Below are 9,738 nucleotides of genomic sequence, written 5' to 3' on the forward strand. Positions count from 1 at the left end.
GCGCCTGATGGCAACGGTGCCATGACATGTGTAAACACGGCCACAGCACCGAGGGCACACGTACCCTTTGACTGGAAGGTGATGTCCTGCAACTCCCCACTGGCAGTAGGGGTTGGTGACGGAGCGAGGCTTCGTGCACCCTCTCCATACGCACAGGGACAGGGAAACCAGAGAGGCTGATGTTGGCTATGGACCCAGGCGGCTGGTGGTGGAGCCAGCCTGAGTTCAGTGTCCCTCCAGCTGTGGAAACCCTCATCTTCAAAGGCCTCAGGGACGGCAGGGTTGCCTGCCTTGACTTCAGCACACTCACAGCACTCACAGCTTTGTGCTAGGACAATTATGAGTACCAAATCTCATGCTTCAGGGCTTCAGTGGGTCATTTTCAGGGGTCAGGTCCCCAGGTACACAACTGGCTGAATATGTTGTGGGATTTTTCTCCTCCGCTTTCCTTTGCAGCATTAGTGCAGTCGCAGGTGGCAACCGGATACAGGAGGGACACGCTGGCCATTGCTGTGAAGCGGTGCAGGAGACCCGTGTAGCTCCTCTCCACATCTAACAGAGCAGGGAATTGATATGCCTAGAACATATGCACTAATCGGTAATGACTGTATCTTTCCACTAAGCAACGAGATGGGTGGCACTTCCTTTTAAGGCAGCCCAGGCCCTGCTCCTTCCTCTGCTTTTCTTGTCTGTGCCCACCACTGTGGCATTTTTCCACTGGCTTTGCCCTGGGAAGGCTCAGCAGCAGCCCACCGCCTACAGAAGAGTGTAGTGGTGGGGAAGACAAGACCCCCACGCTTATTACTGGCAATGCGCCCCCCACTTTCCTCTGCACAAACGAAAAGGGATCCCTGCGTCCCCATCACCCCCCACATGGCGTGGATGGATGAGGTTTCTTAAGTGCATCTCCATGTGATGATGAGGCTGAACTGTGCCTCCAGTTGCTGGCTACATCTTGTCTGAATAGAGAATTTGGTTTTGAAGTGAAGTAATAAGAAAGTATGGAAATGCCTGTATAGCTCCTGTGGTCTCAAATGGAAAAACCCAGTGCCAACTTCTTCTATAGGTCTGCAATTAAGGACAGTGCAAATGGAAATTCATGTTTTCTTATGTTCTATTACAAAAAAAATGTATCAGGTTGAAGAATTCCCCCTTGTTTCTCTGAGTGGTGGACACCAAGTTGTATATTTTGCTGCATAAGCACCTCATGTCAAGAAAAGGATGACGATTCTTAAAAATGATTTTATTCATAAAGAGCCGTGCCAAGCACTCCTATTATACATCTAGCATTATTACTATTAGCTCAGAAAACGTGATGAACTCAATCTGATTGTTCCTTTGCATGAAACAACCAATTTAAGCAAATCGTAACTACGCAAATAGGCTTGAGCCCTGGCAAATGCAGCTAGGTGTTCAGCTGCAGTTTGGGTGGATAGCTCTGGAGAGGGAGGATCGAGCCTTTATCAAAGTGCCTAGAGCAGCAGAATGAAATACACCCTGCAGCTAACTAATATCAGAGACATGTCATGGCTGGCATATTTCCAAAAGGTTCGGAAAAACAGCAGCTGCCCTGTCAAGTTCATGGAGAGCCTGACATTATTGGACAGTGGGCAATATCTGTAAAGCGACTGCTCAACCACAGAAGTGTTTCAGGATCTGCTTTTATTTTAGTTGCTGAAGACACTTCTCATTAGTAGCCAATATTAATGTCTGTCATTAAAAGTAACATCCAAGGCATCTTCCTGATTGCATGCAAAAGTTGTTGGCAGAAGTTCTGTGTGATTTCTCCTGAGCAGACAAAAGCATTAGTCCTCTTTTGCCCTTCTGGGTGAGCAATTTCTTTGTTTCTCCTGCCAACCGGCGCATTTCTAGATCCAAAGCATTCCTGGTCCTGCTGGCACCCCATTACAGAGGGAAGAACAGATTTACAAAAGCAGAGATATTTGCTGATATTACAGGAAGTTGGTTAGCTGAGTTCAGCAACAGATTTACTAGATGATCGGTTTTGTTCTTGTTGGTATGGGAGCCACTGCGGTTTCCAGCGCAGGGTGAAGGGAGGTTATCCAGGGCTACCTGGAAGCCGTGAATTGTCTGGCTAGATGAGGCGTAAGGTTAGAGAGCCAGCGTCTGATTTCCCTGGGACGCACAGCTTTTAGAAGGCAAGCGAATTTAATAAATATGTTTTTGTCTCTGTGCAGACTCCTATTTTCATAATTATTTTATCCTCTGTTGCTATCGGGAATACCTCATCAGCAAACCATGGCGTGTGAGTGCCAGCTGTATGTTATTGACTGACTTTTAAAAACCTTGCTTGGTAACCAGGTTCCCCCCGTGATGGGGTACCCGGAGATAATATCTGGATCTTCGCTGTTTGGAAACACTTGCACTTGAAATAGCATACTCTGAGTCAGGTCTCAGGTCACTGCCCATCCATCAGCCTCCCCTTCCTTCCTCCTTTTTTCCTCCAAGCTTTGCCATTGCTGCTGGGTGATTCACAGGGAATTAGCAGAAATTATCTGTTTCTTGCAAGGCAAGTCTTCTAAAAAAAAAAAACGAAGCGCACAATGACTTTTCTGTGGATTAATGACTGAGAGAGGCAGGACTCACTTTTGACCAGAAATTAGTCTGTGCAGGAGAGAATGATGAAAAATGGAGAATCTGAGGCATATTAAACCCATCCTGAGATATGCACCAACATTTTTAATCAAGAAGAAAATGAGAAAGGAAAAGCTCATTAAATGACATAGAATGCTCACCAGAATGTGAATTTAGTGTGCGTGTGTTCTGTCTTCATCGTGCCTACAGAAAAATCTCTCCAGTTTGACTAGTAATTTAAATAGTTTAAAATTATTTTTCTAGCCTAATGCTTCAAATGGGAGAGGAAGTAGATGTGCCAAAACAACATTTAAAAGAGATACACCCTTCCTAAGACACAGGGACTAGAGGTTGTTTGTTGCAAGATACGCTTTTAAATATTATTATTCCTGTACTCGGTCTTGTTGACTTTTGCAGAAATTAGTCATCAAAGTCCCTCTTAGTGGTTAGTTTTCATGGATTTTGGAAAGCGGCATGTATCTACCTGCTTGTTTTAAGTCTCAGACTTCCTGGCGAAGTCTACCAAGATTATTCTCCCTGCTCAGCTAATAAACTACAATTAACTTATCAAAATAAAAATGAGCAAAACCTCTGATCCTCTCCACTCTTCCGCTGGAGCTGTAGGTACCTTCCTTTCTCATGTGCATCTTTGGCTCTGTGAAACTTCTCAGGAAAAATGCTTTCAAACCTAGGAGGGGCTGTCAGAGGAACTGCAGAGATTTGCAGTTTGCTCTGTATTCAGACACCGTAATTACGAAATTACTGCAACATACTCAGTGCTGGCTTATCACACATGGATTGTCCTCAGAAACCCCGACCTGGATTGCCACGGAGAACACCAGACTTCGGTTTGGTATTTACAGCACTTACCAGCTTTCATTTGCAAACACATCCCTCCGTCGAGACCCCCCTCGTGGGCCCAGCTCCGTGCCAAGGACGTGCGGGAGCAGAGGCACGGCCGTGTCCGCTGCAGCACGGAGGGGAGCCCCAGGCTAGCCCAGCCCGCGCCCCGCTGCCATGGCCGAGCACGCGCGGTGCGCACATCCTCCCCTCCACGCTGCTCCCGTCTCTTCTCCTCCTGCTCTTCGGGAGCTCTCCGGGCAGCGAGAGGTGCGAGAAGCAGCACGGTGGTGACAAAGGCACGCCTCAAATCCAGAGCCTTGCCCAAGGGACACGGCTTTTGTCTGAACCTGCCCTGACACAAAGGTTGAAGCCTGGGCAATGTAACTTCCAGATATAATTTTCTTTTGATTTAAAATAGCTGGGTTTTGAGGTCAGTGTGAGTCACGAAATGATGTGGCCTGCTGGAGCGCTGACTTTTCATACAGCAAAAGGTGAAAAAACAGGAGTTTGTTTTAACATGAAATTAGCTCTGTGCCTGCCGCTGCTGAGCCTTCAGAGCTGGCGGGGTGCTAACGGCACTGCAGGGCGCCTGCACTCCCCAGCAACGCCTTGCAAAAGCAAAGCAGTAACAGGCCAAACTCTTCTTCTTCTTGGTCATTCAGCAGCGTTTGTATGAACGGAGCCCCTTCCAGAAACCCGGGGCACCCAGGCGTTTCTCTGTGTAACGCATTTCAGTGCAAATCCCACCAAAATTAATGTGACTGATGGCAGCCACGTTACTCTGGGGGCTGATATCTAAGTCGCACAGCGCAGCAGCCTTCGAGAGCGCGGTGGTGGAGCGCTGTCTGCACTGCAACGTGCGTGTGCAGCAACCTGCTGCAACGACGCAGGCGTGACGGGGCCTCCGGGAGACGGACTGGGCACAGGGAGCGTGCTGAAGTCAAGGAGCTTATTTTAGCCGCCAGTTTGGTTAACACACTCCCTATTTTTTCAGCCAGTGTTTAGATGAAAGCGAACTGGCAAGAAACCAAGGGAACCCTGCGGCAGCACTTCATCCCACGTTTCTGTTTGTGCATCTTAAAATCACCTGGGAATTAAGCTGCAAAGGAAGCTGCCCTGCAGCGGAAAGCTGATAGCAACACGCAGCTCCCATCCAGGGGCCTTGCTCTCCGGTTTAGCAATGCTTCAGCCCAGAGTACCCGCACCGGAGGCTTTTTCGTACTGTACCTTCAGCTGAAGTCGGAGGGCAAGGCTGGCCGGCTCCACGCACAGGGAGCTGGCACTGGCGGGAGCTCTTGTCAGCCGGGGAGGGGGAGTGCGGGCGAGACGCCATTTTCCCCCCCCATGCTCCAGAGTTGCTTTCTGAGGAATGAACAGGTGAATCTGCTTTCACCAGGCACCCGAGCGCAGCATCTGCCTGCCAAACCCAGGAGGCACTCCTGAACGGCTGTGGAGGTCGCGTGTCCCAGAGGAGGTGACCGTACAGCTACAGGTGAGCCAGACGCAGGGGCTGCTTAAAGAGAAACTGTGACCTGGTGACACCAGTATGGACGAACGGGCCTGACTGGCTGTCGCGTGAGAACTGGAAGCAGAGGGAAGACAGCGAGGAGGCGGCGAGGCTGCTTCAGCAGCAGGGAAGACGAAATGAGGAAGACGACCAGCGAGAGACCACGAGGCAGCACTCCCATCAGATAACTCGCTGACGGGAGGCCGTATTTGCTGAGGCTCGCACATCCAGCTGGCAGCGTCTCACTGCGGCCTAGGCATCAGGTGGCAGCGCGCACATGCCGAGGCCCCTGCCTCCCATGCGGATCGTGGCAGCCGTTCAAGCATCTCAGAAATCTTCTCCGGGCAGATTACAAGGGAAGCTGAGACGGAAAGCATACTGCAGGCCAGGAGGGAACGGCACTTCAGGACTCCCCTCCCCTTTGCAAGACCTCTGAGTTGTACAGCATGAGCTGGCAAAGGAGCAGTTCAGCTCCTCAAACATTAAACGCTGTTCTAGGAATAACACCAAACCCTGAATCCAGATTTGGGTTAACAGTGCAAGGCCATGAATGAGATGCCTGGTGAGGAGAGAGTCAGATACTTCTGTGGAAGAGCGCTTGTAGAGCCCCGTTTACACTTAAAAGTGGAAATAGTTGAGTTTATAGGATCCCAAGACAAACAACCCGGGACCGGGGGCTAAAATTCCTACGTGCTCTCTATCACCCATCCAGAATCCCACCAGACCCGACAGAAAGCCCCTTCAGAAACTAGCCCTCCAAAGTCTGTAGGACAGGGATGGGAAGGGGGAGAACTGCTCTATAAAGGGCTGTCAGGCCTACAGCAAGGGGAGAAATAAACTTTCTTCTGGGACAGAGAAACAGGACCTCGTCTGAACTCTCTTCGAAAGACTTTTCGAAAGAAAAACCTCAAAGAACATGCTTCTGTCTGGCTCCAGACACTAATCACATTTAGCAAATGTGTTTGCTATAGTCCATTATTTTGCAGAATGGAGCACTTGTACCTGTAACTGCTGAAACGTAAGATACCATAAAGCACTCCACTGAGATGCCAGTAGCAGAATTTTGCTTCAGTTAACATTTTTGCCAAACTCTGTTCTTAATTTTATCTATTCTCTTAACTGAAATCCACTCCTCAAATTGTAAATCTGTGATATCTGATGGGCTATTACAAGTTTTACACAGTGATACCAGCAAGAGTTTTTAAATTCACCAAGGCTTATCCAGGTCTCAGGTTGCTTGGTTTGCTCAGAATCTGAAAAAGTTTTCTAAAACCCAGTTCCCTTCTAGTGTAAATATTGTCCGGCAGTATCAGAACAGCTTTGCCAAGGGGAAGTGAGACAGACTAGAGCTCCTGGCGCTGAACCACCGCCAAGTGCATCTTATGTTACAAACTTCCAGGCTAATAGTACAGTCCTGTTATCGATGAGAGTTTAGAAAGAATGTAAAGAACAATTACATTGATCTTCTGTTTAATTGCCACACAGATCAGGTAATCGGATGCACAGGTTTCAAACAAAAGCTGAATATCAGACAATTAAAGATTGGAAGCAAAAACCCATCTATGCAAAGTTACTCTGCTTTCAGTGATTCCTGTGATGTAGCTGAAAATGACCCAGAGATTTAATTACTATCTTGGAGAATATTCTTACTACAAATGAGAAATGGGGATAAAGGAAAACATGAAGCTTTTTATGTCTAAATTATCAACAACTTTTGAAACAAAGAATAAGGAAGCTTGATATTTAAACTGAAACATCAGTCCTCCAAGTGGAAATGTAATGAAGAATGTGATGTTATTTATTTTATAGCAAAATGTTGGTACCAATAAGTAGATAAAAATCACTGGAAAACAGGGCAAAAACCAAATCACTTACAGACTTCAAGACCTGAACGACCCCCTTCTGCCATCCAATCCAACTACCCAGGTTCGTGTAGCAAGGTTTGTCCTCTTTAAGCTGGTCTACTTTAAGGTGCTGGCCTTCCAATTTCATATTGTCATGTCAGCATTTAAGGATGTTTAGTTAACAATAATTTGGAGAGTTTTAGATCCCTTTTTGCAACCCAGCAACTGCAGTCTTTGCTCCGTAGGAAAGCACTTTTTGGACATGTCACCTGGATATTTCAGCTTTAGATTAAAGGCCTCCTCCCTGCTCTGAACTCTGCAAACTTCAGGGATTGCCAGAGCCAGTCTTTACTATGCTTTAAGTCAAAAAATTTGAACTTAAATCCTAAGTAAGCTACCTACGCTCTGGAGGAAGCCAAAATTGATACAACGCAGCAGGGAGTAGTGAGATTAAAAGTGTTGCTGCCTGTGTTTAAACCTAAGCGACTTCTTGTTTTGGAGAGGTATCTAGGCTTAAAACTACAAGGCAGCTGCATGGCAGCATGCCAGAAGGAAGTTCACAGCAAAGCTGTTTGTGCCGCATCAGCCTATTTTTAGCATATGGCTAAGGAAAGCGTTTCTTCCTCCCCCTGCCCCAGGCCTCTGCAATGCCCTCCACTGGCAGGCTTTCCGAGCTGGATGGAGTCTTTGCACAGGAATATGGGGGTTTTTTTGACCACCAGTGTGAAAAAGGGTATTGCAGATGCGCAAGCATCCTGCACATCTATCCAGGGTATAAAAGCAGGACAGCACTGGCCCTGGTTGGTCTCTTCTCAGTTGGAACACTGTTTCAGGAAAAACACAAGGAAAGAACTTGGTTTAAACAAAGTCAGAGACCACCTCTGGCAAAAAGTCCAATAAAGGTTTAAGATTGCTGCCACGATAATTCTGTAAAGATTGGGTAAGAGATCAGTCGCTCCAAACCCTGCATCACCCCAGTACGTGCATGTCTCAGTTATGAGGCAGTAAGGAATTGTGTGCATGAATTGCATGTTTATATATAATTGTATGAAGTACTGTTGTACTCCACATATTTATATACAATAGAAATGTACTTTCAAGGTATGGTATAAAGTCACTCAGGAACCTGGGTGCTGAAGCACTCCTAAAACATTTGAAAAAGAAGAGTGGAGTGTCGCACTCTGGATGGTCTCAGTAAGTTTGTAATAACCCTGCAGAGGTGGGTCACTCCACAAGAGCATGTCAATCTCCCGTAGATGTTATTACTGTCACAAGCGCTATTTTGAGTAAAAAGCTGAAAAAGGAAACACATGGCTGCGAGCCCTGAGGTCAAGCTCAGGAGCTCTGCCAATGCAGTGTTTTGTACCAGAAAACGTAAGAGAGCTCGGACGCATTTCAGTTAGTGTTACTCCCAGCACCTCCAGCCTGCATCCACAACAGCCCCAACAGATGCCAGCCAACTTTTCCTTTAAAATCTCAAATACCAGAGATTCCACAACCTCCCCAGGCAACATATGCCAGAGCTCGACTCTTCCTACTGCCAAGGCCAACCACCCCATTCTGATGTCCAAGCTAAATTTATCCTGCTGTGATTAAAATCTATTTTTCTTGCCCTAGCCACCGTAGTGAGGAAAACTTTACTTCATTCATCTCTGCAGCTTCCTCTTACAGATTTGAAAACATCCCTCCCACCTCCTTGAAGCAAGCCCAGTCTTTCATCCTGTCACCCTTCTCATTGCTTTTCTCTGGCCTATCTCCAGTTGCTGCACATTTGCCATGAAGAACAGTGCCTACAGCTGGATATCATGTTCCAAGAAAGGCTTTCTACTGTCACATGAGGAAGAGGGATCATGCTGTGTATCTTGCAGACTACATTCCTGTTTATACATTCCACAAAATTTATCTTTGATAACGACATGACGACATGATGCTGTTTAGTCATGTTCACCTGGTGACTTTTCTGTACCGCTGCTACCCTAGCAGCCTGTGCCATCCTGTGTTTGTTCAGCTGATGATTGCTTCCACTGAAGTGCACAAATCTGCATTTATCAAATTCTTTGCTGGATTTACTGAATCACATTCTAACTTTTTTTTGAATTTGTTGAGATCATTTTGAATTGTTATTCTATTTTCTACTCTGTGTTATTTCAAGTCTGGTGCTCCCTACAATTTAACCAGCATATCCTGTCCAAGTTGTTAACGAAAATACCAACCACCAGCAGATTACAGCAGACCCCTAGAGAATCCCACTGAATACATCCTTCCGGTCTGACTAGGAGTAATCTGTAATTATTCCAAATGGGGTTTTCCAAACAAGTTTTCAGATTCTTACCTTTAAATTGGTGTCAGATAGACCATATTCCTCTACTTTCTTATGGACAGTCAGTCACCTAAAGTCAAGTTGTGTCTACGGCTTCTCCTTTGTTCAAAAAGCTTGTTATCTCATTGTAAAAAGAGTGACATTGGTTTGTCACAATTTGATCTTTATTTTTCCCTTCTTCCAGAGTCTCTCAGATAGTTTCTCTGACCCACTACTTTTCCCGTTCAACTTATTGGCCCAGAGTTCTGAACAGAAAGGTAGAAAGCTGAGAGATAGCTGAGCCTTTGCAGAGTTTACCACATCCCCCTCCCTTTGTCTCTAATGCTTGGAAGTAATTTACCATATGGGGTATCTAACCTAGGCATGAAGATAACTGTTTTGCCTATACTATGAATCTCCTACATATGGCAGAATAAGCAGAGCTCATCTAAGTGGGGACATAAGTGTCCTGGAAGTACTCACTACTCTGCACTAACATCACACAATACAAGGACAAAGAAAGTCCTTTCCTCCCGTGTCTATGGGGCCTTCCTCCATTGTTTCAAGATTTCAATGACTTGCTATTATAGTGGAAAGTCATATCCACCAAACAGAAAAGGCTCCTCAACAATATCCTGTACTTCCTTCAA

The sequence above is a fragment of the Dromaius novaehollandiae genome, chromosome 11, assembly GCF_036370855.1.
Source record: "Dromaius novaehollandiae isolate bDroNov1 chromosome 11, bDroNov1.hap1, whole genome shotgun sequence".
Lineage (NCBI taxonomy): Eukaryota > Metazoa > Chordata > Aves > Casuariiformes > Dromaiidae > Dromaius > Dromaius novaehollandiae.